This window comes from Macaca fascicularis, chromosome 7, assembly GCF_037993035.2.
Source record: "Macaca fascicularis isolate 582-1 chromosome 7, T2T-MFA8v1.1".
Classification (NCBI taxonomy): Eukaryota; Metazoa; Chordata; class Mammalia; order Primates; family Cercopithecidae; genus Macaca; species Macaca fascicularis.
In genome coordinates, this window is record NC_088381.1 from 31,760,866 (window position 1) to 31,784,510 (window position 23,645).

The 23,645-nt window shown below is 43.8% G+C and overlaps 1 protein-coding gene across 5 annotated transcripts in view; it reads right to left on the minus strand.

Moving 5' to 3' along the window:
• The window catches only part of RAB27A (RAB27A, member RAS oncogene family), an 88,740-nt gene extending 69,969 nt beyond the window's left edge, over positions 1-18,771 (minus strand). For all 5 annotated transcript variants that reach the window (XM_045395485.2, XM_005559613.4, XM_045395486.2 and 2 more), the window contains exon 1: positions 18,674-18,771. The gene's annotated coding sequence lies outside the window, so the exon portion shown is untranslated. The remainder of the gene's footprint in view (positions 1-18,673) is intronic.
• Positions 18,772-23,645: the final 4,874 nt, after the last annotated feature.

Sequence of the window (23,645 nt, forward strand, 5' to 3'; positions counted from 1 at the left end):
CTCAGTTCAAAACCAGCCTAGCCAACATAGTGAAACTTCGTCTCTACTAAAAATACAAAAAAAATTAGGCAGGCATGATGGCGGACACCTGTAGTCCCAGCTACTCGGGAGGCTGAGGCAGGAGAATGGCGTGAACCCGGGAGGCGGAGGTTGCAGTGAGCCTAGATCATGCTATTGCACTCCAGCTTGGGCAACAAGAGTGAAACTCTGTCTCAGAAAAGAAAAAGAGGCCGGGCGCGGTGGCTCAAGCCTGTAATCCCAGCACTTTGGGAGGCCGAGACGGGTGGATCACGAGGTCAGGAGATCGAGAGCATCCTGGTGAACATGGTGAAACCCCGTCTGTACTAAAAAATACAAAAAACTAGCCGGGCGAGGTGGCGGCGCCTGTAGTCCCAGCTACTCGGGAGGCTGAGGCAGGAGAATGGCGTGAACCCGGGAGGCGGAGCTTGCAGTGAGCTGAGATCCGGCCACTGCACTCCAGTCCGGGCGACAGAGCAAGACTCCGTCTCAAAAAAATAAATAAATAAATAAAAACAAAAGGCATAGAATGACAGAATATATATAAAAAATAAGATACAATTATTTGCTGCCTGAAAGAGAGTCGTTTTAGATTTAAGGGCAGACAGACTGGAAGTGAAGGGATGGAAAAAAATATTTCATGCAAATAGAAACCAAAAGAAAGCAGGGGTGACTATACTTATATCAGAATAGACTTCAAGTAAAAAACAGTCCCAAGAGACCAAGAGGGTAGTTATGTGGTGACAAGGAGGTGAATTCATCAAGCAGATATAACAATTGTAAACATGTAGGCACCCAACATCAAAGTACCTAAATATATAAAGCAAATATTAACCAAACTGAAAGGAGAAATAGATAACCATACAATAATAGTAAGGGATTTGAATACCCTAATTTCAACAATGAACAGATCATCCAGATAGAAAATCAATAAGGAAATGGCAGGTCTGAACAATATTATAGAACAAATAGAATTAACAGGCACATACAGAACTTTCTATCCAACTATAGGAGAATATACATTATTCTCAAGCGCACGTGGAATATTCTTCAGGATAGAACATATAGTAGGCCACAAAACAAGTCTCAACGAATTTAAGAAGATTGAAATCATACTAAATATCTTTTCTGACCACACCAACACATAACTAGAAATCAATAACAGGAAGAAAACTGAAAATTTCACAAATATGTGGAAATTCAGTAACATAATCCTGAACAGCTACTTGGTCAAATAAAATCAAAAGGAATTTTTTTTAATCTCGAGATACATGAAAATAGAATATAACACATCAAAATTTTATGGGATTCAGCAGACGCAGTTTTAAGAGGGAAGTTTACAGTGATAAATGGCCTCCATTAAGAAAAAAGAAAGATCTTCAGTAAACAACCTAAGTTTATACTGCAACAAACTAGAAAAAAGGGAACAAAATAAGCCCAAAGTTAGAAGAAGGAATGAAATAATAAAGATTGGAGCTAAAATTAAATAGAGACCAAAAAAATTAAAAAAAAAAAAAACACAGAAAAGAAAGAAAAGATGAATAAAACTAACTATTTTTTGAAAAAATAAAATTGACAAAACTGGCTGGGCGCAGTGGCTCATGCCTATAATCCCAACACTTTGGGAGGCCGAGGCGGGTATCACCTGAGGTCAGGAGTTTGAGACCAGCCTGAACAACATGGCGAAACCCCATTTCTACTAAAAATACAAACATTAGCCGGGCGTGGTGGCGGGTGCCTGTAATCCCAGCTGCTTGGGAGGCTGAAACAGGAGAATCACTTGAACCTGGGAAGCAGAGGTTGCATTGAGCTGAGATTGCACCACTGCACTCCAGCCTGGGTAACACAGCAAGAATCCGTCCTCAAAAAATTAAATAAATTTTATTTTACTGAGGCGGAGAGAGAGAGAAAGAGAGACAGAGAGAGAGAAAACTTTACCTAGTCTAAAAAAAGAGTAAAAACTCAAATTAATAAAATTGTAAATGAAATAGGAGGTGTTACAACTGATACCACAGAGGTACAAATAATAATAAGAGATACTCTAAATAATCCAGTCAGGTGCAGTGGCTCACGCCTGTAACCCCAGCACTTTGGGAGGTCAAAGTAGGTGGATCACTTGAGGTCAGGAGTTCAAGACCAGCCTGGCCAACATGGTGAAACCCCGTCTCTACTAAAAATACAAACATTAACTGGGGCATGGTGGTACGCACCTATGATCCCAGCTACTTGGGAGGATGAGGCAGGCGAATCACTTGAACCCAGGAGGCAGAGGTTGCAGTGAGCTGAGATTGCTCCATTGCACTCCAGCCTGGGTGACAAAGTGAGATTCCATCTAACAAAAAAAAAAAAAAAAAAGTGTGATTACATCAAACGAAAGCTGCTGCACAGCAAAGGAAACAATAAAATGGAAAGGCCACTGGCTGGGCATGGTGGCTCACACCTGTAATCCCAGCACTTTGGGAGCCCAGAAGGCAGATCACTTGAGGGCAGGACTTTGAGACCAGCCTGACCAACATGGCAAAACCCCATCTCTACTAAAAATACAAAAATTAGCTGGACATGGTGGTAGGCACCTGTAATCCTGGCTACTCAGGAGGCTGAGGCACGAGAATCACTTGAGTCCAGAGGCAGAGGTTGCAGTGAGCGGAGGTCGTGCCACTGAACTCCAGCCAGGTGACAGAATGACACTCCACCTCAAAAAAAAAAAAAAAAGAAAAGAAAAGGCAACGTATAGAAGGAAAAAAATGTAAATCTGATAAGGGTTTAATATCCAAAATATACAAGAACCTCATACTACTGAATACCAAAAACACACCCAAAAGAAAAAAAATTTTAATGGGCAAAATAGCTGAATAGACATTTTTTCAAAGAATACATAAAAAATGGTCAACAAGTATATGAAAAAGTGCTCGACATCACTAATCATCAGAGAAATGCAAATCAAAACCACAATGATTTTGATTACCTCACATCTGCTGGGATGGCCAATTAGAAAAAAAAAAAAAAAAAACAAGAGGTAAGTGTTGGCAAGGATATGGAGAAAAGGGGCCCTTGTACACTGTTGGTGGGAATACAAAGTGGTACAGCCACCATGGAAAACATTATGGAGGTTCTTTAAAATAATTTTTTCAAAAATTTTAAAAATAGAATACCATAGGATTTAGCAATCCTCCTTCTGGGTATAATACATCTGAAAGAATTGAAATCAGGATTTCTAAGTGGTATCTGTACTCCCATGTTCATTGCAGCATTATTCACAATAGCCAAGACTTAGAAGCAACCTAAATGTCCATTCACAATGAATAAATGAAGAAAATGTGGTCTATACATACAATGGAAAAGTATTCAGCGTTAAAAAAGAAAGAAATCCTGCCATCTGTGACAATACGGATAGATGTGGAAGCTATTAGACTAAGTTAAATAAGCCAGACACATAAAGAAAAATACTATGTGATCTTCCATATATTTAATATATAGAATCTAAAATGTCAAACTCTCCAAGCATGGTGGCGGCTCCTGTAGCCCCAGCTACTCAAGAGGCTGAGGCGCAGTGATTGCTTGAGCCCATGACTTCAAGGCTGCAGTGAGCTATGATCACGTCACTGCGCTCCAGTCTGGGCAGCACAGCAAGATCTTGTTTCTAAAATAAAAAAATGTAATTTAAAAAAAAGTACTCCCAGAAGCAGAGAGCAGAATGATGGTTGCCAGGGACTGGGAGGAAGGGGAAATGGGAAGGTCACAGTTAAGGGGAACAAGTTTATGCAAAATAAATAAGTTCTGAAAAGCTATTATACAGCACCTAGTGTCTATATAATACTAATACTGTATTAGATACTGAAACCTGCTAAGAAGATAGGTCCAGTGTTAATTGTTCTTAAAACACACACACACAAAAAGCAATAATAATAATAAAGGAGGCAGGATAAAACTTTGGGAGATGATGGGTATGTTTATGGCCTTGATGGTAGCGATGGTTTCATGGTGAATAATTATCCCCAAATTCATCAAGATGTATATATTAAACATGTACAGCCTTTTATCTGTCAATAACACCTCCATAAAGTTATAATAAACTGTTGAGTAGGGGAAGGAAAGAATGAACAAACAAATGTAGGAACAAATGAACAAACTCAGGTAAGAAAGAGGAGATGAAAATGGTACACTTGTAGCAGGGGTGGATGGAGGAATGAGTTAAATTCTCTTCTTCGGTAATAAAGTATCTACAGATAATGACTAAAACTGAAAAACTGACCATAGGAATAGAAACATGTCATTTAGAGACTAGATGTGTAACCTACTGCAAGAGTTCACTGGTTAACTCTGGGGAGCAGGAAATGGGCTGGGGGAGAGGAGTCTACTGGTTTTTTGTAACAGGCGTTGTAGAACAATGTCCACATATAACTTTGGTAAATTTGGCAGGGCATGGTGGCTCATATCTGTAATCCCAGAACTTTGGGAGGTAGAGGCGGGCAGATCACTGGAGACCAGGAGACCGAGACCAGCCTGGCCAACATAGGGAAACCCCGTCTCTACTAAAAATACAAAAATTAGTTGGGTGTGATGGCACACACCTGTAATCCCAGCTACTTTAGGAGGCTGAGGCAGGAGAATCACTTGAACGAGGGAGGCGGAGGTTATGGTGAGTCAACATCACGCCACTGCTCTCTAGCCCGGGTGACAGGGCGAGACTCTGTCTCCCAAAAAAAAAAAAAAAAAAAAAAAACCTTTGGTAAATTTTTAAAAATTAATTATTACAAAATAAAATTTAATGCCCATGTTTTTGTTTTTTTTTTCTCCTTGGAGGATTCAGGACATCACAACAAACCTCACTAACTTGCCATGCTACGTCCTGAAGACCTAGGACCTACATTGAAGTAGGATGTTGAGGATCTGAGCATTGGAGACAGACTGTATGACTTTAATTCTCAACTTTACCACTCACAGGCCATGTGACCTTGAGCAAATTACTTAACCTCTCTGTCTCAGTTGCCTCATCTGTGGACCAGGAATAATAATAGGATTACTTTGCATGGATTCAATTATGTATACCTATAAAATGCCTAAAACTGTGTTTGACACAAAGGAAATGTTCAATAATAGCTATTCTTTTTAATGTATGTTTGCCTCCATAATAAATGGCTCCTGACCGCTGTATTGATTTTGTGTCTTTTGTTAATTTATATTTCCTTCTCCCTGCCCTCACCTTTGCTATCAGTCAGGCAGCTATCCCTCACCACAGTAATCAGTGCCTTCCTGGGTCAACCCCTACCCCTTCCGATGCACTGTTTTTAATTGACAAGGCACCTGGGAACCAAATAACCAAGATTATTAGAACTGTGTATAAAATCAAGAAAAACGGGCACCAAAAAATGTTCTGAAAGTTGCTCTGTGAGGCAGGTTGGCAATTTTCAGTATATTAACCAATGTCTAACTCAGAACCCTTTGGCCTTACTATTAACTGTGGGTCAGTAGGTTGGGTGACACTTGGTGGGACCAACCAACCCAGTTTAGTGGAGACCATCTGAGTTATAACACTGAAAGTCCTGAATCCCTGGAAACCATATCCCAGCATTGGGCAAATTACTTCATCCTCTTGAGCCTGTTTCATCATCTGTACAATGAAGGATAATATCTGCTTTGTAAGATTCTTGAGGATTAAATGAGAAAGTGTTTGTATAATTCTTGACACATATGGTAGCTGTAGCTATTATACTCACTTGCATATTGTTATTATCAACTCTAATATCAGGTAGAAAAAGAAAGTATTCTTAGAAACATAACCTATAATTTGCTTTATATATAGTGGACTTCAGGAAGCTGCAATGTTTGCTTTTGTGAATTTCCTTCCCATTTTGTAATACACATTTTGTTTCAGGGACTAAGACATATTAAAGAAATTTAATAGTTTAACATTTCTGATTTCTCTACTGGACAAAAGCCTGGCCAATTTCCACTATCTTTTCATAGACATGACTCTTTTACATTATGGGATCCCTGGGTTATTTATGTTAGTAGCTGCTTCTAAACTTGTAGACAGAAATCAGCCTGTCACCTCACAAAGGACATCAGGCGTCATATCTGAAATTTGTTTTTAATTTCCATTTCACTTTTTTCCTTCATAATAGCACCAGATTATTCAGTCTTCTAATTATTTAGTGAATTCAGTACATTTGCGTGGGGCCAAACATCTGCATCTGCATTTCTAAGTTCTAAGCCAAATCATTCACTATGTATGTCCATTCTATCCCTGAAAAATAAGGGCTTTTATCACCAAACAGATGAAATACCATTTCTGACCTCAAAAGCTGAAGCAACTCCCTACTCCACAGTTATTAATGACAGCCTGAAGGAAATGGCTCACATCTATGCACCCCACAGACACAAGGGCAAAGTTGCTATAAGAACAGTTACAAACTTTGGGATAGATAATGGAAAGCATCACAAGTTACTCAAAGCCAAAATATGGCCTAGGAACCCTCTAAGAAGCAGCAGAGACAGCAGAAAAAGCCGGGCAGATAAGACTCTTAATAAAGGCTCCCATGGCCTCTCCTCCCATACTCATATCTCTTCTCCAACCAGTGTCCAAGGCCTGTGAGCACAAAACACAGGAGAACACAGAACTTCAGAGAAGCCTTGAGGGGCAACTGGTCAACCAATTAGGGCAGGTGAAAATGGATCTAGGACTGGCACAGAATCACCTAGGGTATTTGAGGAAAATTCAAAATTCTGGGTCCCATCCAGGCCTCCGAATTAGGATCTCTGCAAGGGAGGCCTAGGGAATTTGCATTTATAACAAGCTTCCCAGGGGCGTTCTGGTTATACGCAATCAAGCTTGTAAGCCACTGTTCTAGGGAGACAACAGATGGCAAAAATGTACTACTATAGTTAGGCAAATAGCCTGTACATCAAGATCATATCTAACTTCTACTAGCCTCAGATACCAAATCTGTAAAATAGGGATAATAACACTGACCTAGCAAGGTGGATGTGAGAATTAAATGAAACAAATAATAGCCTCACACACAGTGCCTCACATACGGCAAGTGCTCAATAAAAGTCCATTCCCGGCCGGGTGCGGTGGCTCAAGCCTGTAATCCCAGCACTTTGGGAGGCCGAGGTGGGCAGATCACAAGGTCAGGAGATCGAGACCATCCTGGCTAACACAGTGAAACCTCGTTTCTACTAAAACTACAAAAAATTAGCCAGGTGTGGTGGCAGACGCCTGTAGTCCCAGCTACTTGGGAGGCTGAGGCAGGAGAATGGGGCGAACCTGGGAGGTGGAGCTTGCAGTGAGCTGAGATCACCCCACTGCACTCCAGCCTGGGCGACAGAGCGAGACTCCGTCTCTAATGAAGACTTACGACAATAGTTCCTGTTTTGAATAAATATCACCAAGGAAAGCAGATAGCTAGGAAAGTTAAGGCCTCAATGTTAATGACTCATCAACTACAAAGGCCGAGGTCAGCAGCTTTAACCAGCGATTGAGTCATGAAATGTACCTGCAGACAGTGATTCTCAAGCTTTGGGGTGCATCCAGAGTCACCTAGATGGCTTTAAAACACAGGCTCTAGGCCCCACCAGAGTTTCAGATTCAGTAGGTCTGGAGTGGGGCTGAAAATCTGCATTTCTAAGTTCCCAGGTGGTGCTGATGTTACTGGTCCTAATCTGACACTTTGCAATAAAAAAACAAAACAAAACTATGCTGTGTATATTTCCTGTTTGACACTAGACTGGTTAGTTACATGTATATACAGGAGAAAACTAAGAAACCAACAATTTCCAAGGCTGTGCTGCCTCTGTCCCCTGAGAATCTTACTATGTTGTTTGAACGATGCAGACAGAGGACAGGGAGATTTGAATTCTATCTTCCCACTCACTTGCTGTGTGACTCTGCATGAGACATATGATCTCTTCCAGCCTGAGTTTACTCATGCTGGAAGTAAAGGTGAGCTAGGCACTGGTTCCCAAACCAGGTTGTCCACCATCAATCACTATAGCAGTATTTTAAATAAAACATAGATTCCCGAGCCCTCACCACAAACCTAATAAATTAGAATCTCCAAAGGAGAGACTGAAAAATGTGTTGTTGTTTCTTGTGGGTATGTTTTTTATTATTATTATTATTATACTTTAAGTTCTAGGGTACATGTGTACAACATGCAAGTTTGATACATAGGTACACATGTGCCATGCTGGTTTGCTGCACCCATCAACTCAAAATTTACATTAGGTATTTCTTCTAATGCTATCCCTCCCCCTCCCCTCACCCCACAACAGGCTGCAGTGTGTGATATTCCCTGCCCTGTGTTCAAGTGTTCTCATTGTTCAATTCTCACCTATAAGTGAGAACATGTGGTGTCTGGTTTTCTGTCCTTGTGACAGTTTGCTGAGAATGATGGTTTCCAGCTTTATCCGTGTCTCTGCAAAGGACATAAACACCTCCTTTTTTATGGCTGCATAGTATTCCATGGTGTATATGTGCCACATTTGCTTAATCCAATCTATCACTGATGGACATTTGAGTTGGTTCTAAGTCTTTGCTATTGTGAATAGTGCCACAATAAACATATGTGTGCACGTGTCTTTATAGTAGCATGATTTATAATCCTTTGGGTATATACCCAGTAATGGGACTGCTGGGTCAAATGGTAATTCTAGTTCTAGATCCTTGAGGAATCACCACACTGTCTTCCACAATAGTTGAACCAATTTACACTCTTTTGTGGGTATGTTTTAAACAAAAGCTTCCTGTACAATTTTCACATCCAGCCAGTTTTGAGGAGCCATTAACATGGTAATCTTTCTCCAGCATCAAAGCTCTTGGGTCTTTTTGATTTCCAATTCACTGGGTGCTGAGTCTATACTTACCCAGTAGCTTTCTCCTTTTATATTTGCTTCACCTGGATATTTTTCCTATAGGAAGCATACGCTGTCTTCAAAGAAAGGAATCTATTATGCTTAGCAGTTCCATTTCTCATGTATCAATAAACTGGCATTCTGATTTTATTTTAAAAATAAAGTCCAGGATGGGCGAAGTGCTCACAGCTGTAATCCCAGCACTTTGGGAGGCCAAGGCAGGCAGATCACTTGAGGTCAGGAGTTCAAGACCAGCCTGGCCAACATGGTAAAAACTCATCTCTACTAAAAATACAAAAATTAGCCCAGCATGGTGACATGTTCCTGTGGTCCTAGTTACTTGGGAGGCTGAGGTAGGAGGATCCACTTGAGCCCAGGATGTTGAGGCTGCAGTGAGCTGGGTGACAAAGACAAGAAAGAAGGGAAGGGAAGATAGAAAAGAAAGGAAGGGAAGGAAGGGAGAAGGGAAGGGGGAACGGAAGGGAGAAGGGAAAGTAGGAAAGGAAGGGAGAAGGAAAAAAAAGGAAACCAGAGGCCCTTACAGACCACAGCTACCTATGTGGATCTCACACCTACTACAATGAAAGCAACTAGGGGATTTTAAGCAGAAGGATATGACCTGAATTCCTTTAACTTTTTAAAATTTTGTTTCATGCTCCTCAGGAGTGTGAATTCCTTTTTTTTTGGACATCACTGGCTTTGTGTGAAAAATGGGCTATGGCAGGGAGGCGCAAGAATTGGAACGGAAAAGTAGCAGTACAGGCCTTTAACCAGCAGCTGGCACAGAGAAGGCACTTGGGTATTTCTGCACTGCTTTAACACAGGGAAATCATGATATACTTGTTTCGCCTCCTAACATATTTCAGAGGAGTTCAAGGAAGAGACTCTGGGTGTTAGCAAAGTTCCATCTAGAAGTCACTTCCTTTGAACAACACACACAATTTTGGATTGTCCACAGTACCACTGGTTCCAATCAAGAAATATTAGAATAAGAACATAAAAAGAACACACCAGGGAACCAGCAGACCAGGCTTCTGGAACCATCCCTGCCATCAATGAGCCACGTGACCTGAGGTACAGCTCTGGACTTCCGGGAGGGGAGCCTGAGCTACAATTTCCAAGGTCCCTACAAGCTCTTAAATTACACAATTCTGTAAGTGTAACAAATGTGGTTTCCTTATCTGGGTGGCAAAATGGGCTGATGACTCAGGGTGAGGTTTTTTGTTACTGTTTTTCAACCTCCCAGAGAAGCTCTAGTGAAGCTAGAATCAGGGTGTTAATAAAGAAACTGTCCCTTTTTATCATTTCCTTTCCAGGGTATGGTGGTCAGCCAGAAATCTGGGAAGTAGACATTCCCGGCAGCTGAGAGCTTATCGTGCAGAGACTGAGAGCCCAAGTCCCTGTGTAACCCTTCAGGTACATGTTCTCTGTGGTCCCTCACGCATGTGGCTTCTGCTCACGTGGAAGCACGCAATAGACAGGCCTCTCACTTCCGCCTGCTGGTAGGCTGTTCCGAGAGGGTCCACTCCTCTCTTATGGCCAACCTGGCACCTCCACGGGAACCCCATTTCGCATGATGCCTGGGGGCAGTGGTTCTCAGCCTCAACTGCAACTGCCCATCAGAAGCCCGTGTGGAGACAATAAATAAATAAATAAATAAATGACAGGCTGAGCCCTACCCCATATTTACTGACTTAGAATTGGGGTGAGGGAGAGGTTAGAAAGACAACAGTGGTAGAGTTAGGCTTAGTTTTACATGATGGAGTGAACGTGTAACTTGGGAAACTGCAAGCCAAAGAGGTTTGTCTAATGCAGGGTTTCTTAGCCTCGGCACTGTTGACATTTTAGGCAGGATAATCCTTTGTTGGGGGCTGTCCTGTGTACTGAGAATGTTTTGCGGCATCCCTGGCCTCCACCCACTAAATGCCAGGAGTAACTCCCCAGTTGTGACAGTCAAAAATGTCTCCAGGCATTGCTAAATGTCCCATGTGGGGTGGGGCAGGGGAGAAAATCAACCCCAACTGAGAGATACTGGTGTGATATCACATAGTTAATAATCAGGAATATGGAGACTAAAAACCGACCTACTGATTCCTGACTGTGTTGATTCTTCCACATTCAAGCAGGAGCTCCGGGAACACAGGAATGAGCCACCGCCTGAGGAAATATCACAACCCACTTCACTACACAGCGCTCTGTGCCTAGGGCAGACGTGGGGCCTGGGACAGCTGACCTTGTCCCTAACGAGAAAAGTCACATTAGGTCTCTAGTATTTGACTGTGAGGACAATGCCTTATCTTTTCAAGGACCGCTAGACCTCTTCACTCATTCTTGGAGTTGTTTCCTTGTAATGATGAGATTTATTATGAAAATCACTATTTTCATAATGATTTCTTAGCAAGAAACAAAGAAATCCTGACCACAATCATAGGTTACATTTTAAAACTCTTTGGTATTGCAAATGAACATTTAAGCCATGACCTATTTCTGTATGTTTCATTTCCCCTCTTATTAGGGCTAGTACAGCAAGAATAAAAGTATCCTATTATCGTGTTTAACTAGCTGATTTAGACCTTGTCTTTGCTTTTAAAGATACAAATACACAGGAGATTAGTATTCAGCCATACCCTGATAGGACCTGACCAGCCTCCCATGAAGTTGGGATCAGGCCAAGGTAGATAAACTGTAGCAAATAAGGATGAACAGGTTTTTCAGTCTCTTGGCAACCAATTTTATTATTATGCTTTGACCTGGCAGCTGGTAAGACTTTATATGAATTAACCAACGAGACTATGAAAAAACAAGATTAGTGGTTCTGAAATATGGTATTCAAATAGCAGTTACAGAAAGCATGTTCACTTTCAAGGCTGCTTTCTTTTAAAGAGGTACAAATAATTGTAATAAAAAATAATAAAATATTGTTTAAAAAGAACAGATCTCTAGTAAGCAAGTCACATATACCTGTCTATCTACCTTGGTCCTTGTCATATGTATATCTTCCATATTTATTCTACCAAAATAAAAAGGGGTGAGGAGTTTTGTGGGAATAGGCCACTTAAAGCAAGCAGGCTTCCCATAAGACAACACTTAGTTGTTGTGGAATTATACTCAGTAAGACCACCTTAATCAAAGCACCTTACAATAAATACTCAAGAGGGTCAAAAGTGTTAACAAAACCATAAACAAAATAAAAATAGGCCGGGCGCGGGGGCTCACGCCTGTAATCCCAGCACTTTGGGAGGCCGAGGCTGGCAGATCACAAGGTCAGGAGACGGAGACCATCCTGGCTAACGGGGTGAAACCCCGTCTCTATTAAAAAAATACAAAAAACTAGCCGGGCGAGGTGGCGGGTGCCTGTAGTCCCAGCTACTCGGGAGGCTGAGGCAGGAGAATGGCGTAGACCCGGGAGGCGGAGCTTGCAGTGAGCTGAGATCCGGCCACTGCACTCCAGCCTAGGCAACAGAGCGAGACTCCGTCTCAAAAAAAAAAAGAAAAGAAAATACAAAAAAATTAGTCCAGCATGGTGGCAGGCGCCTGTGGTCCCAGCTACTCAAGAAGCCGAGGCAGGAGAATGGCGTGAACCCGGGAGGCGGAGCTTGCAGTGAGCCGAGATCCCGTGCCACTGCACTCCAGCCTGGGCGACAGAGCCAGACTCCATCTCAAAAAATAAAAATTAAAAAAAAATACATTGAACTACAGGCTTTCTGGCATAACAGCAGGGAAGAGAACCACGTGGGGCTTTCAACAGTCATGCAGCCCTCAGAGAAAAGTCGAGGTGTCTCATGAGAATGGCTTTGGCTGCCACATGTTGGATCTGGGGACTGAAGGACAGTATGATAATGAGGTGATCTTGAGTGGATGGCTACAGATGTGATTAAAGGTCAACATGAAAACATAAGCAATTTTTTCATGACCTCTTAAGGGACGGGATTATGCAGCAGAACCACCGCTGGTCCCAGAGTCCCATGTCTAGCTCTGCCACTAACTCTATGTGACTTTGACAAAGTGACTTAACCTCTCTGGAGTAAATTCCCTTAACTATAAAAGACTAGAGATAAATGAAATGTTCTCTAACTTCCTTCTAATTCTAATACTCCCTGGGTTTACAAATCCTCTCTTTTGGATACATGCACAATCACTAAAAGTCAGCCATGGCTCAATCATTCTTTGGACATTTTCACGATCGATGCAATTCCTATGCATAAACATAACCTCCAACTAGCGCTGCCAGACACAAAACAAGACACCCAGTTAAATATGCATTTTGGATAAAGAACAATTTTTTAGTAAAAGCATGTCCCAAATAATGCATAAGATATAGGAAACAATTATTCAGTGTTTATCTGCAATATTTAACTTTTTTTAGTTTGCTAAATCTGGCACCCCACCTCCATCCCCACATTAGAATCAAAACTCTAACTCCATACACATGGGAGGTTGGCTGACTAAAGCACTACATGGTAAACTTCTGTTTAAGGGCAACATATACAGAGGAAAAACAAACAAACAAAAAACAGGAAAGGAGGAACAAAACTTTCAGCATTCCTCTTGAGTAAGAGAGGCATCTAATTTTACTTGACACTAAATCAAGTATGAGTGTTACTAGACCTCAATCATACAAGTACCTGCACAACCAGAGTGTCCAAACAGAGCTGAATGCTCTCTACTCCACACACCTTACCCTGTGAACACAGGTAAATGACAGACCCCTTATTTCTGCCTCCAGCTCAGGGCTCCTGTCTGCACTTAGCTTAAGGGAAACCAAATCATAAACTCAAACTTCCTGACCAAGAAGCAGAAGAACAAATACAGTCCAAGCAAAATCTGCATGCGGCATAAAAAGTGAAGGCTATAGAAAGGAAAAATTACTGTCTTCAAGAACCAATCTTGTTTTAGCAATTTCCCTTCGCAGGGGCCTGGCCAACATGGTGAACCCCCATTTCTACTGAATAAATAAATAAGAAATGAATTTCCATTTTCTTAAATTTCCAAAAAACTTCACTCTTTCTAAATCAGCACAAGAGGACAACACCCTGGAGATAGGCACTGAATGGCCCTGCCCAGTTTGCCCAGGATACAGACAGAGGGTTCCGGTCTGCCACCGTGGAAAGGACCAACAGCCTCACCTTTCTACTTATTTGAACTTCCCCTTTTTAAGGAAGATAAGACTATTATTTTGGGGAAAGTAGGACAGAAGATGAGAGACTTAGGAGATGCTGGTGTATCTATAGACATTGCTGCTCTTAGAAAAAAAAATGGATAGAATAGTAGGAAAGAAACAGCAGAACACTCTACAGACATACCAGCCTGAATGCACCTGTTCTCCTCTGATCTTGGAAGCTAAGCAGGGTTGGGCCTGGTTAGTACTTGGATGAGAGAAATGGCAGAATGATCCCTATTGCTCCGTCTTCCGTTCCCTTTTTCGTTAGTTCAGCACCTATCTTTTTGAGCGCTTAATGTATGTCAGAAACCATTCTATGTGCTGTGGACATCACAGTGAGCAAGGCAGATTCCTGGCCATCACGGAGCTTGTCTTCTATCAGCGAAAGACAAATATCGTGTGTATGTGCTGGTTTGTGTATGACAGTATTATAAATACTCTAAAGAAAACAAGGCAAGGTAAGGGGGCAGAAAATGATGGGATGGGTGAGGGATACTATTTTAGATGCGGTGGTCAAAGAAAGCCTCTCTAGAAAAATGACTTTTCACCTGAGTGAAATAAATAAGAAAGCCACACAGATATCTGAGGGGAAGAGCATTCCAGGCAGAGGAAACAAGGGCAAAGGTCCTGAGGTATGGCTGCAGCAGAAGTCAGCAAAGGAAAGAGTGAGAGCAGATGAAGCCACACTCCATGCAAGGGCTGTAGAGACCATGGTGAGGACTCTGTCTCTTCTGAGATAAAAAGCCATTGGAGAGTTTCAAGCAGAGTGACATAATAGACCCTGGCTGCTGCCTTAAGAATAGAGTGTGCAGCAGTAAGGGTGGAAGCAGGGAAGTCCTTTAGGAGGCTTTTGCAGTAATCCAGGAGACAGTGATGATAAGAACTTGGTGGAAGCAGCAGAAGTGGTGGAAAATGCTTATCATCCTAGATGTATTCTTTTTGTGGCCGGGCGCGGTGGCTCAAGCCTGTAATCCCAGCACTTTGGGAGGCCGAGACGGGCGGATCACGAGGTCAGGAGATCGAGACCATCCTGGCTAACACGGTGAAACCCCGTCTCTGCTAAAAAAATACAAAAAACTAGCCGGGCGCGGTGGCGGGCGCCTGTAGTCCCAGCTACTCGGGAGGCTGAGGCAGGAGAATGGCGTGAACCCGGGAGGCGGAGCTTGCAGTGAGCTGAGATCCGGCCACTGCACTCCAGCCTGGGCGGCAGAGCCAGACTCTGTCTCAAAAAAAAAAAAAAAAAAAAAAAAAAAAAGATGTATTCTTTTTGTTTGCTTGTTTGTTTGTTTGTTTGTTTTGAGATGGAGTCTCAGTCACCCAGACTGGGGTGCAGTAGTCCCAACTACTCGGGAGGCTGAGGCAGGAGAATGGCGTGAACCCGGGAGGCGGAGCTTGCAGTGAGCTGAGATCCGGCCACTGCACTCCAGCCTGGGCGGCAGAGCCAGACTCTGTCTCAAAAAAAAAAAAAAAAAAAAAAAAAAAGATGTATTCTTTTTGTTTGCTTGTTTGTTTGTTTGTTTTGAGATGGAGTCTCAGTCACCCAGACTGGGGTGCAATGGTGCGATCTTGGCTCACTGCAACCTCCGCCTCCCAGGTTCAAGTGATTCTCCTGCCTCAGCCTCCCAGGTAGCTGGGATTACAGGCACCCGTGACCATGCCCGGCTAATTTTTGTATTTTTAGTAGAGATGGGGTTTCACCATGTTGCCAGCCTGGTCTTGAACTCCTGACCTCAGATGATCCACCTGTCTTAGCCTCCCAAAGTGCTGGGATTACAGGCGTGAGCCACTGCGCCTGGTCAGATGTATTCTTAAAGTAGAATCAGTGAGATTTGCTGAGGAATTTTTTTTTTTTTCTTTTGAGATGGAGTCTTACTAGGTTGCCCAGGCTGGAGTGCAGTGGTACCATCTTGGCTCACCGCAACCTCTGCCTCCTTGGTTCAAGCGATTCTCCTGCCTCAGCCTCCTGCCTCAGCCTCCCAAGTAGCTGGGACTACAGGCATGTACCACCATGCCCAGCTAATTTTTTGTATTTTAGTAGAGATGGGATTTCACCGTGTTAGCCAGGATGGTCTTGATCTCCTGACCTTGTGATCCGTCCACCTGTCTCCCAAAGTGCTGGGATTACAGGCGTGAGCCACCACACTCAGCCTGCTGAGGAATATAATGTGGGTTATAAGAGAAAGAATCAAGAATGATTTCAGGATGTTTGGTGTGAGCATCTGGAAGAGTGAAGTTGCCATTCACTAAGATGGAGAAGACTAGGGGAAAAGCAGCTTTGGGAGAGAAAACTCAAAAGTGTGGCTCCTAGAGATTGTTGTTCACTTCAAAACCCTTACATCTATTCTAGAACCAAAACAACAGAAATTGAGAAGCTGACTTTAAATTTCATATGGAAGGCCAGGCACGGTGGCTCATGCCTGTGATCGCAGCACTTTGGGAGGCTGAGGCAGACAGATCACCTGAGATCGGGAGTCCGAGACCAGCCTGACCAACATGGAGAAACCCTGTCTCTACTAAAAATACAAAATTAGCTGGGCATGGTGGCACATGCCTGTAATCCCAGCTACTCAGGAGGCTGAGGCAGGAGAATCACTTGAACCTGGGAGGCGGAGGTTGCAGTGAGCCGAGATCGTGCCATTGCACTCCAACCTGCGAAATAATAGCAAAACGCCGTCTCAAAAAAAAAAAAAAAAATTCATATGGAAATTCAGGGAACTGGACAGTCAAAACATCTTGAAAAAGAACAAGGCTGAAGGACTCACATATCCTGATTTCAAAACACTATGTAGCTACAATAATCAAGGTAGTATGATACTAGCTTGAGGACAGACATACAGATCAATGGAATAAAATTGACAGTTCAGAAAGAAACCTTTACATTCATGGTCAATTTATCTCAACAGAGGTGCCAAAACCATTCAAAGAGGAACAGTCTTTTAAACAAATGGTGCTGAAAGAACTGGATATCCACACACAAAGGTTGAAGTTAGACCTCCTACCTCACACCATATTTAAAAATTAACTTAAAATGGATCAAAGAATGAAATGTAAGAGGTAAAACTATAAAACTTTTAGAAGAAAACATAAGTATAAATCTCATGACCTTGAATTTGACAATGTTTTCTTAAATTTGACATCAAAAGCACAAACAACAAAAGGAAAAACAGGCTGGGTGTGGTGGCTCCAGCCTACAATCCCAGCACTTTGGGCTGATGCAGGTTGATCACTTGAGGTCAGGAGTTCAAGACCAGCCTAGCAAAACCCTATCTCTACTAAAAATACAAAAATTAGCCAAGCATGGTGGCGCATGCCTGTAATCCCAGCTACTCTAGAGTCTGAAGCAAAAGAATCACTTCAATCCAGGAAGCAGAGGTTGTTGTGAGCCAAGATCATGCCACTGCAGTCCAACCTGGGTGACAGAGTCAGACTCTGTCTCAAAAAAAAAAAGGAAAAATAGATTAAATATACTTCAATGAAATTAAAAATCAAAGCAGGTCATAGAAATTAAGGAAGGAGGGAAAAAAGCGAGGGAGGGAGGAAGAGAGAAAGGTACAAAGGAAGAAAAAAGTAGGAATGAAAACATAAAACAACATAAACCAACATCAAATACAGAAAATAATGATCCTCAGTCAAGTTCCTTCGGCATTATATTAACCTTTCTTCACTTCTAACCATCTGCAGAAACTGTTTTCCAGGTTGTATTTTCCCTCTAAAGCAAGTTTTTAAGAAGGCCGGGAAAAAAAAAAAAAAAGTAACAAGAACAGTGAGTGGAGAATCAACAAATTTAATTAGCAATGATTAGAGAAAACGTACATAGCGCAACTCTATAATCCCTCTACCCCCAACTCCAACATCTGACTGATCAACCAACCATAAAAAGTGATAATCCATCCGGAAGGAAAGAACAGCTGTTAGCTGCAGGGGTAAGGAAGAGGACCCAGTGGCAGAAGACCCTGAGGCCATGTAGGCGCAGGTGGCCAGCAGGAGCTAAAAGGCTGGGAAGGCTCCTCAGTCCAGGGCTCACAAACTTCGCTTCGCTTCAGGCCTGCCTTTGCTGAGCTGGTGATCTACTGGGACAGAGACAGGCTTTGGCAATAGTTACTAAAGCCTGTCATCACATCAGCCCACCACCAGTCCCGACGGCAGGGCCTGGCCGCCAGGTAGAGTTTGCTGTCTAACTGACAGGAGAAGGGAGAGCCCCTCCCTCGCAGCCAGTCTGCAGTCCAGACCCTCACCAACGAGAGGGCAACCGGGTTAAACAGTTAAACTGAAAGCTAAAGAGGAAGGAATGAACTGGGGGGCGTGCGGGAGGTCGGGGACTTTCCTCCTTTCCCTCCAGGAAAGTTTCCTACCCCTGATGGGCACCCTCGCACCTGGATGCAACCCGGAGGCGACCTGAGACCCTGGCCGGACCCCGGACCGCACCTGACCAGCACCAGGCGGTTGTCATCACTGGGGTCTGCACTGAGGGCCTTGGAGAGAAGCCACTTTTCCGGCGGGCTCGGGTGCCAGGAGGCGAGGAGAAAGGGCGGCGCAGCCTCCGACCCCAGCCCCAGGACGGCCCCACGGGGACGCCTCGCTCGGTCCTCCCGGAGGGACCGAACCCGCCGCGAGCCTCCCGCTCCTCAGGCCCCTCACCTGGCTCGCCCCGCAGTCCTGTCCCCGCCCGGCTCGAGTCCCCGCGCGCCGCGTCCACCCGCCGCTGGCCTTTTTTGGGTTCTTGGCGGGTATTTTCCGCCTGGCCCCACATCACTTCCCGTAAAGGAGAGCGAGGTGGGGCGGGACCTTCTCTCCTCCACCTCCCGCCTCCTCCTGTCACCTCGGGAGCGGCCCCTGCCCGGTTGGCGGGGGTTGGGGGACTGTCGCGCTCTCCCCCGCCGCCGCGCCTCTGAGGGGTCCTCTGTGAGCCCCGAAAAGGCCCTGCTCGCCTCCTTTGTCCCAACACTAGTTTCCACTGCCCCGTTCTGGAAGGTGCTAGAAGATAAAGGGGTGTTTTCGTTTTGAGACACGGGGGTGACATTTACAAAGTGCACCAAGAACCAGTATGCGGCGAGGTGTCCTTTGGGGACTCTGCCCTATTCACCTCCCCCAAAAGCCATGTTCTAAAGGTGTTTTCCAGGGCATCAGATCGCGGTCGCCACCGTAGCAGCCGGAGGTGCCGGGCGAATGCACGCCGGCCCCGCCCGGGGTTCCCGAGTCCTCGCGGCTCCTGAGGCGGCTTCCCGGGCCCGGCCCTGCCGCCGGCTTCCCACCCCTGCGGCTCCTGGCTCAGGTCGGCCTGGACACGGCCTTTCCGGGGCAAGGGAAAGTCTGGGATTCCTGGAAATAACATGGGAGAAAAATAAGTAAAAATTTTCGCAGGAAAAACATCAATGTAATTCTGAGAGGAAATGGCAAACGGAGTCTCTGCTCACACTGTCTAATTCAAGAATATAAAACCACTGTAAATTTCTAAGAGTGTTAGAGCAATGAGTTTAAAAAGAAGGAAACTACAGTATGTTAAGGAACCGCCTCTGTCGGAAGAAACCTGCGTGCTTTTGCTGCCACCCAGTGGCTCTCTTTTCCCAGCGCCGACGGTGTTGCTCCGGCCTGCGGGATCGTGAACCTGGGACTGCGGAGGGGATCTGGCCTCCTGGTTCCCACTCAGAGGCAGCCAAGGTCATCCACCTCAGTGGCCTCGAGGTGTGAACAGCAGGCCTTGGGCCTGCCCCTATGGAGTCTAAGGCAAAGGCCCTCTGAACCAAATGTTTCCACTTCTAAGTAGAGTAAAATGTTGAGAAGCCTTAGTCTGGCTTGTCTTCTGCCTTCTAAGCCGTCTTGCTGACTTGTGTCTACCTCCACCGCAAATTCCAGCTGTCCCAGGCCCACCTGGCCAACTCCATCACCTTTCCAATCTGTAGCTACTCACAATTTGCATTACAGTAGTTAGCTTGTCAGATGGGTCCAATTTACAAAAGCACGTATAGGATGAACCTTATGAAATTACCAATAGTCGGCAATTTCACACATTTGATATAACATTTCCAGGCAACCATAACACAGTAAACTCGGGTTTAGAGATAACAGATGTCATAACAGGTTGATAAGTTCAAGAGCTGTTCCCGTGTGAGAGAAGGGCCGTCAGACTGTTGGTGAGGTTAAGAGAAAAAGGCCGGGTGCGGCGGCTCACGCCTGTAATCCCAGCACTTTGGGCGCCCGAAGCGGGCGGATCACAAGGTCAGGAGATTGACACCATGCTGGCTAACACAGTGAAACCCCGTCACTACTAAAAATACCAAAAAATTATCCAGGTGTGGTGGCACGCGCCTGTAGTCCCAGCTACGTAGGAGGCTGAGGCAGGAGAATCGCTTGAACCCGGGAGGTGGAGGTTGCAGTGAGCTGAGATGGCGCTACTGCACTCCAGCCTGGGCGACAGAGAGAGACTCTGTCTGGAAAAAAAAAAGGGGGGGAAAAGGTAGCCCCATGTTCATGTCTAGAGGAATAGTCCTGGCAATCACTGGTCAGCTAAAATCTGGGAAGCCAATAATGCAGTAATTGCTAATGGCTGGTATGGTACAGGGAAAGCCCACCGTCAGCTTTCCCCACTCCTGCGGCCAGGCATGGCTCTCACCAGGAGTATACCAGACAGGAGATCAGAAAACCCAGGATGGCGCTATGGCCCATTCATCACCCATTCATTCACTCATTCATCAAGTCAGGCCCTGTATTAGTAAACAAGGTAAACTGGTCCCTGACCTCAGGACTTACTTGAGAGACCAGCGAATAAGTAGGCAACTCCAGTAGTGAGATAAGAGCCTCAGTAAAGGAAGTTAAAGAGTGTTATTGGAACACAGATAAATGACACCAAATCAAGAGAAAATGATGGATAAACTTAGAATGAATGAGGGCAAGGGGCAAGGGAGAAGAGAATTCCAGGAAAAGGGAGCAGAGGGAAGGCCTGGAAGCAAAAGATAGGATTCGACCCTGGAGCAACAGGAAGAGGTTCAGAAAAGCTGAAAGACTGAAACAATCAGAAAAGAATTTGGAGAAATAACAGAGGCCGTGTGGTGAATAACCATGCAATGATGATCATGATAATAACTAACATTTCTTGATCATTTACTCTGAGTCAGCCAATACGCTAATAGTTTTGACTACATCACCTCTTATGTGTCTTACAACTACTTTATGAAGTAGGTTCTATTCTTGCCTCTGTATTACAGATGAGGAAACTGAGTCCTAAAGCGATTAAGCAATCTGACCAAGATCATATAGCTAATAAGTGGCACAGCCAGGACTAAAACTTAGAACTGAAGTTTGTAATGGTTCTAAGACTAAGAATGGGTTTGAGAGGTCAATTAGCACTCTGTAATCCAAGTGAGGGATAATAGTGATCTGATTAAGGCAGTGGCCATAAGGATGGAGATGAATGGACATATTTGACATATTTAGGAGAATGAATCAAGAGGACTTGGATGTGGGGGTGTGAAAGCGAGGCAGGAGTCCATGGGGATGCCCAGTTTCTGGTTTGGGCAACAAGAAACCATTGAGCAATAGGAAGAAAACCTAGTTGCAACCGGGAGGAAGGGTGAAATAGGCCACAGTGATGAGTTTAGGACATTTCCATTTCGACACACTAGCAACAACAGAATATCCAAGTGAAGCCTGGATATTTAGTATGTAGTCAAATAGGCCTATCTGAAGCACTGAAAACGTGCGCTGTAGCTATTACCCAAAAGGTACTGGAAGGCATTAGAATCAATGAGCTAATCTAGAAAGTGAGCTGAGAGGACAATAGGCTTGTTACAGAACCCAGATGAACACCCAGCTTTTAAGGCATGAGCAACAGAAGTTCAAAAAGGAATCCAAAAAAACAGTATCCAGAGAGGTAGAAAGAAAACAAGGAGACTGTTATTACGGAAACTAAGTATACTGAACACATCTTGTGTGCCAGTTCAAAGTCATCTCTACGCCACTTCTTACTCCAGCCACAGAATCGATCACAGTATACCTCTTGCTTCCCACCCTGGGGCTTTTTGGACACTGCTACTTGCAACATGGAGAGTTTCACCTCCAGTTTTCCTAATAGAATTAAAGTTGGTGGAATCAGTAAGAATTCACGGATTTTATTATATAAATATATATATATATATATGTGTGTGTATGTATGTATTATCTAGTTCTGTCTGCTAAGAGGTCCTAGAAGCAATTATATCAAAGTAGCTATGAGTACACTTAGCACTTGGATCTTGATTTCTTTTTTCTTTTTTTTTTTTTTTTTGAGATGGAGTCTCGCTCTGCCACCCAGGCTGGAGTGCAGTGGCCGGATCTCAGCTCACTGCAAGCTCCGCCTCCCGGGTTTCTGCCATTCTCCTGCCTCAGCCTCCCGGGTAGCTGGGACTACAGGCGCACACCACTTCGCCCGGCTAGTTTTTTGTACTTTTTAGTAGAGACGGGGTTTTACCGTGTTAGCCAGGATGGTCTCGATCTCCTGACCTCGTGATCCACCCATCTCGGCCTCCCAAAGTGCTGGGATTACAGGCTTGGGATCTTGATTTCTTAATATCCCTTTCCAACAAAAGGAACCAATTACATGATATTATATATAGAAAATCCTAAATAATAAAAAAACTATTAGAGCTAATAAATGAAATAAGCAAAGATGCAAAAGACTAGATCAACACATAAAAATTAGTTGCATTTCAACACATTAGAAATGAACAATTGAAAAGGAAACTTTAAAAGTTCCATTTACAATAATATTAAAAAGAATAAAACACTTAGGCATAAATTTAACCAAGAAGGTGGAGGATTTATACATTGAAAACCACAAACCACTACTGAAAAAAATTAAAGAAAATCTAAATAAATGAAAAGACATGGCTGGGCGCAGTGGCTCACGCCTGTAATCCCAGCACTTTGGGAGGCTGAGGCAGGTGGATTACCTGAGGTCAGGAGTTTGAGACCAGCCTGGCCAACTTGACAAAACCCCGTCTCTACTAAAAATACAAAAATTAGCTGGGCGTTGTGGTGGGCACCTGTAATCCCAGCTACTCAGGAGACTGAGGCAGGAGAATTGCTTGAAGCCGGGAGGTGGAAGTTGCAGTGAGCCCAGATCGCACCACTGCATTCCAGCTTGGGTGATGAGTGAAACTCCTTCTCAAATTAAAAAAAAAAAAAAAAAGAAAATACATTTAATGTTCACGGATTCAAACACATAGTATTGTGAAGATGGCTATATTCCCCCAGATAGAGCTACAGATTCAGCAACATTTTTGAAGAAATGGAAAAGTATACGCTAAAATGCATATGAAATTACAAAGGACCCAAAAATTTAAAAAGCTCATGCTTCCTGATTTCAAAACTTACTACAAAGGTACAGTAATTAAAAAAAAAAAAAAAACTTATGGTATTGATGTAAAGACATATAGAGGAGGGGAATAGACTTGAGAGTCTAGAAATAAAAGTATGCATCTATAGTCAAGATCATTCAATGGAGAAAGAAGTGGCCCCAGCAAGTGGTACTGGGAGAACTAGATATCTACATGCAAAAGAATGAAACTGAGGCCTGGCATGGTAGCTCACGTCTGTAATTTCAACACTTTGGGAGGCCATCGTGGGTAGATCACTT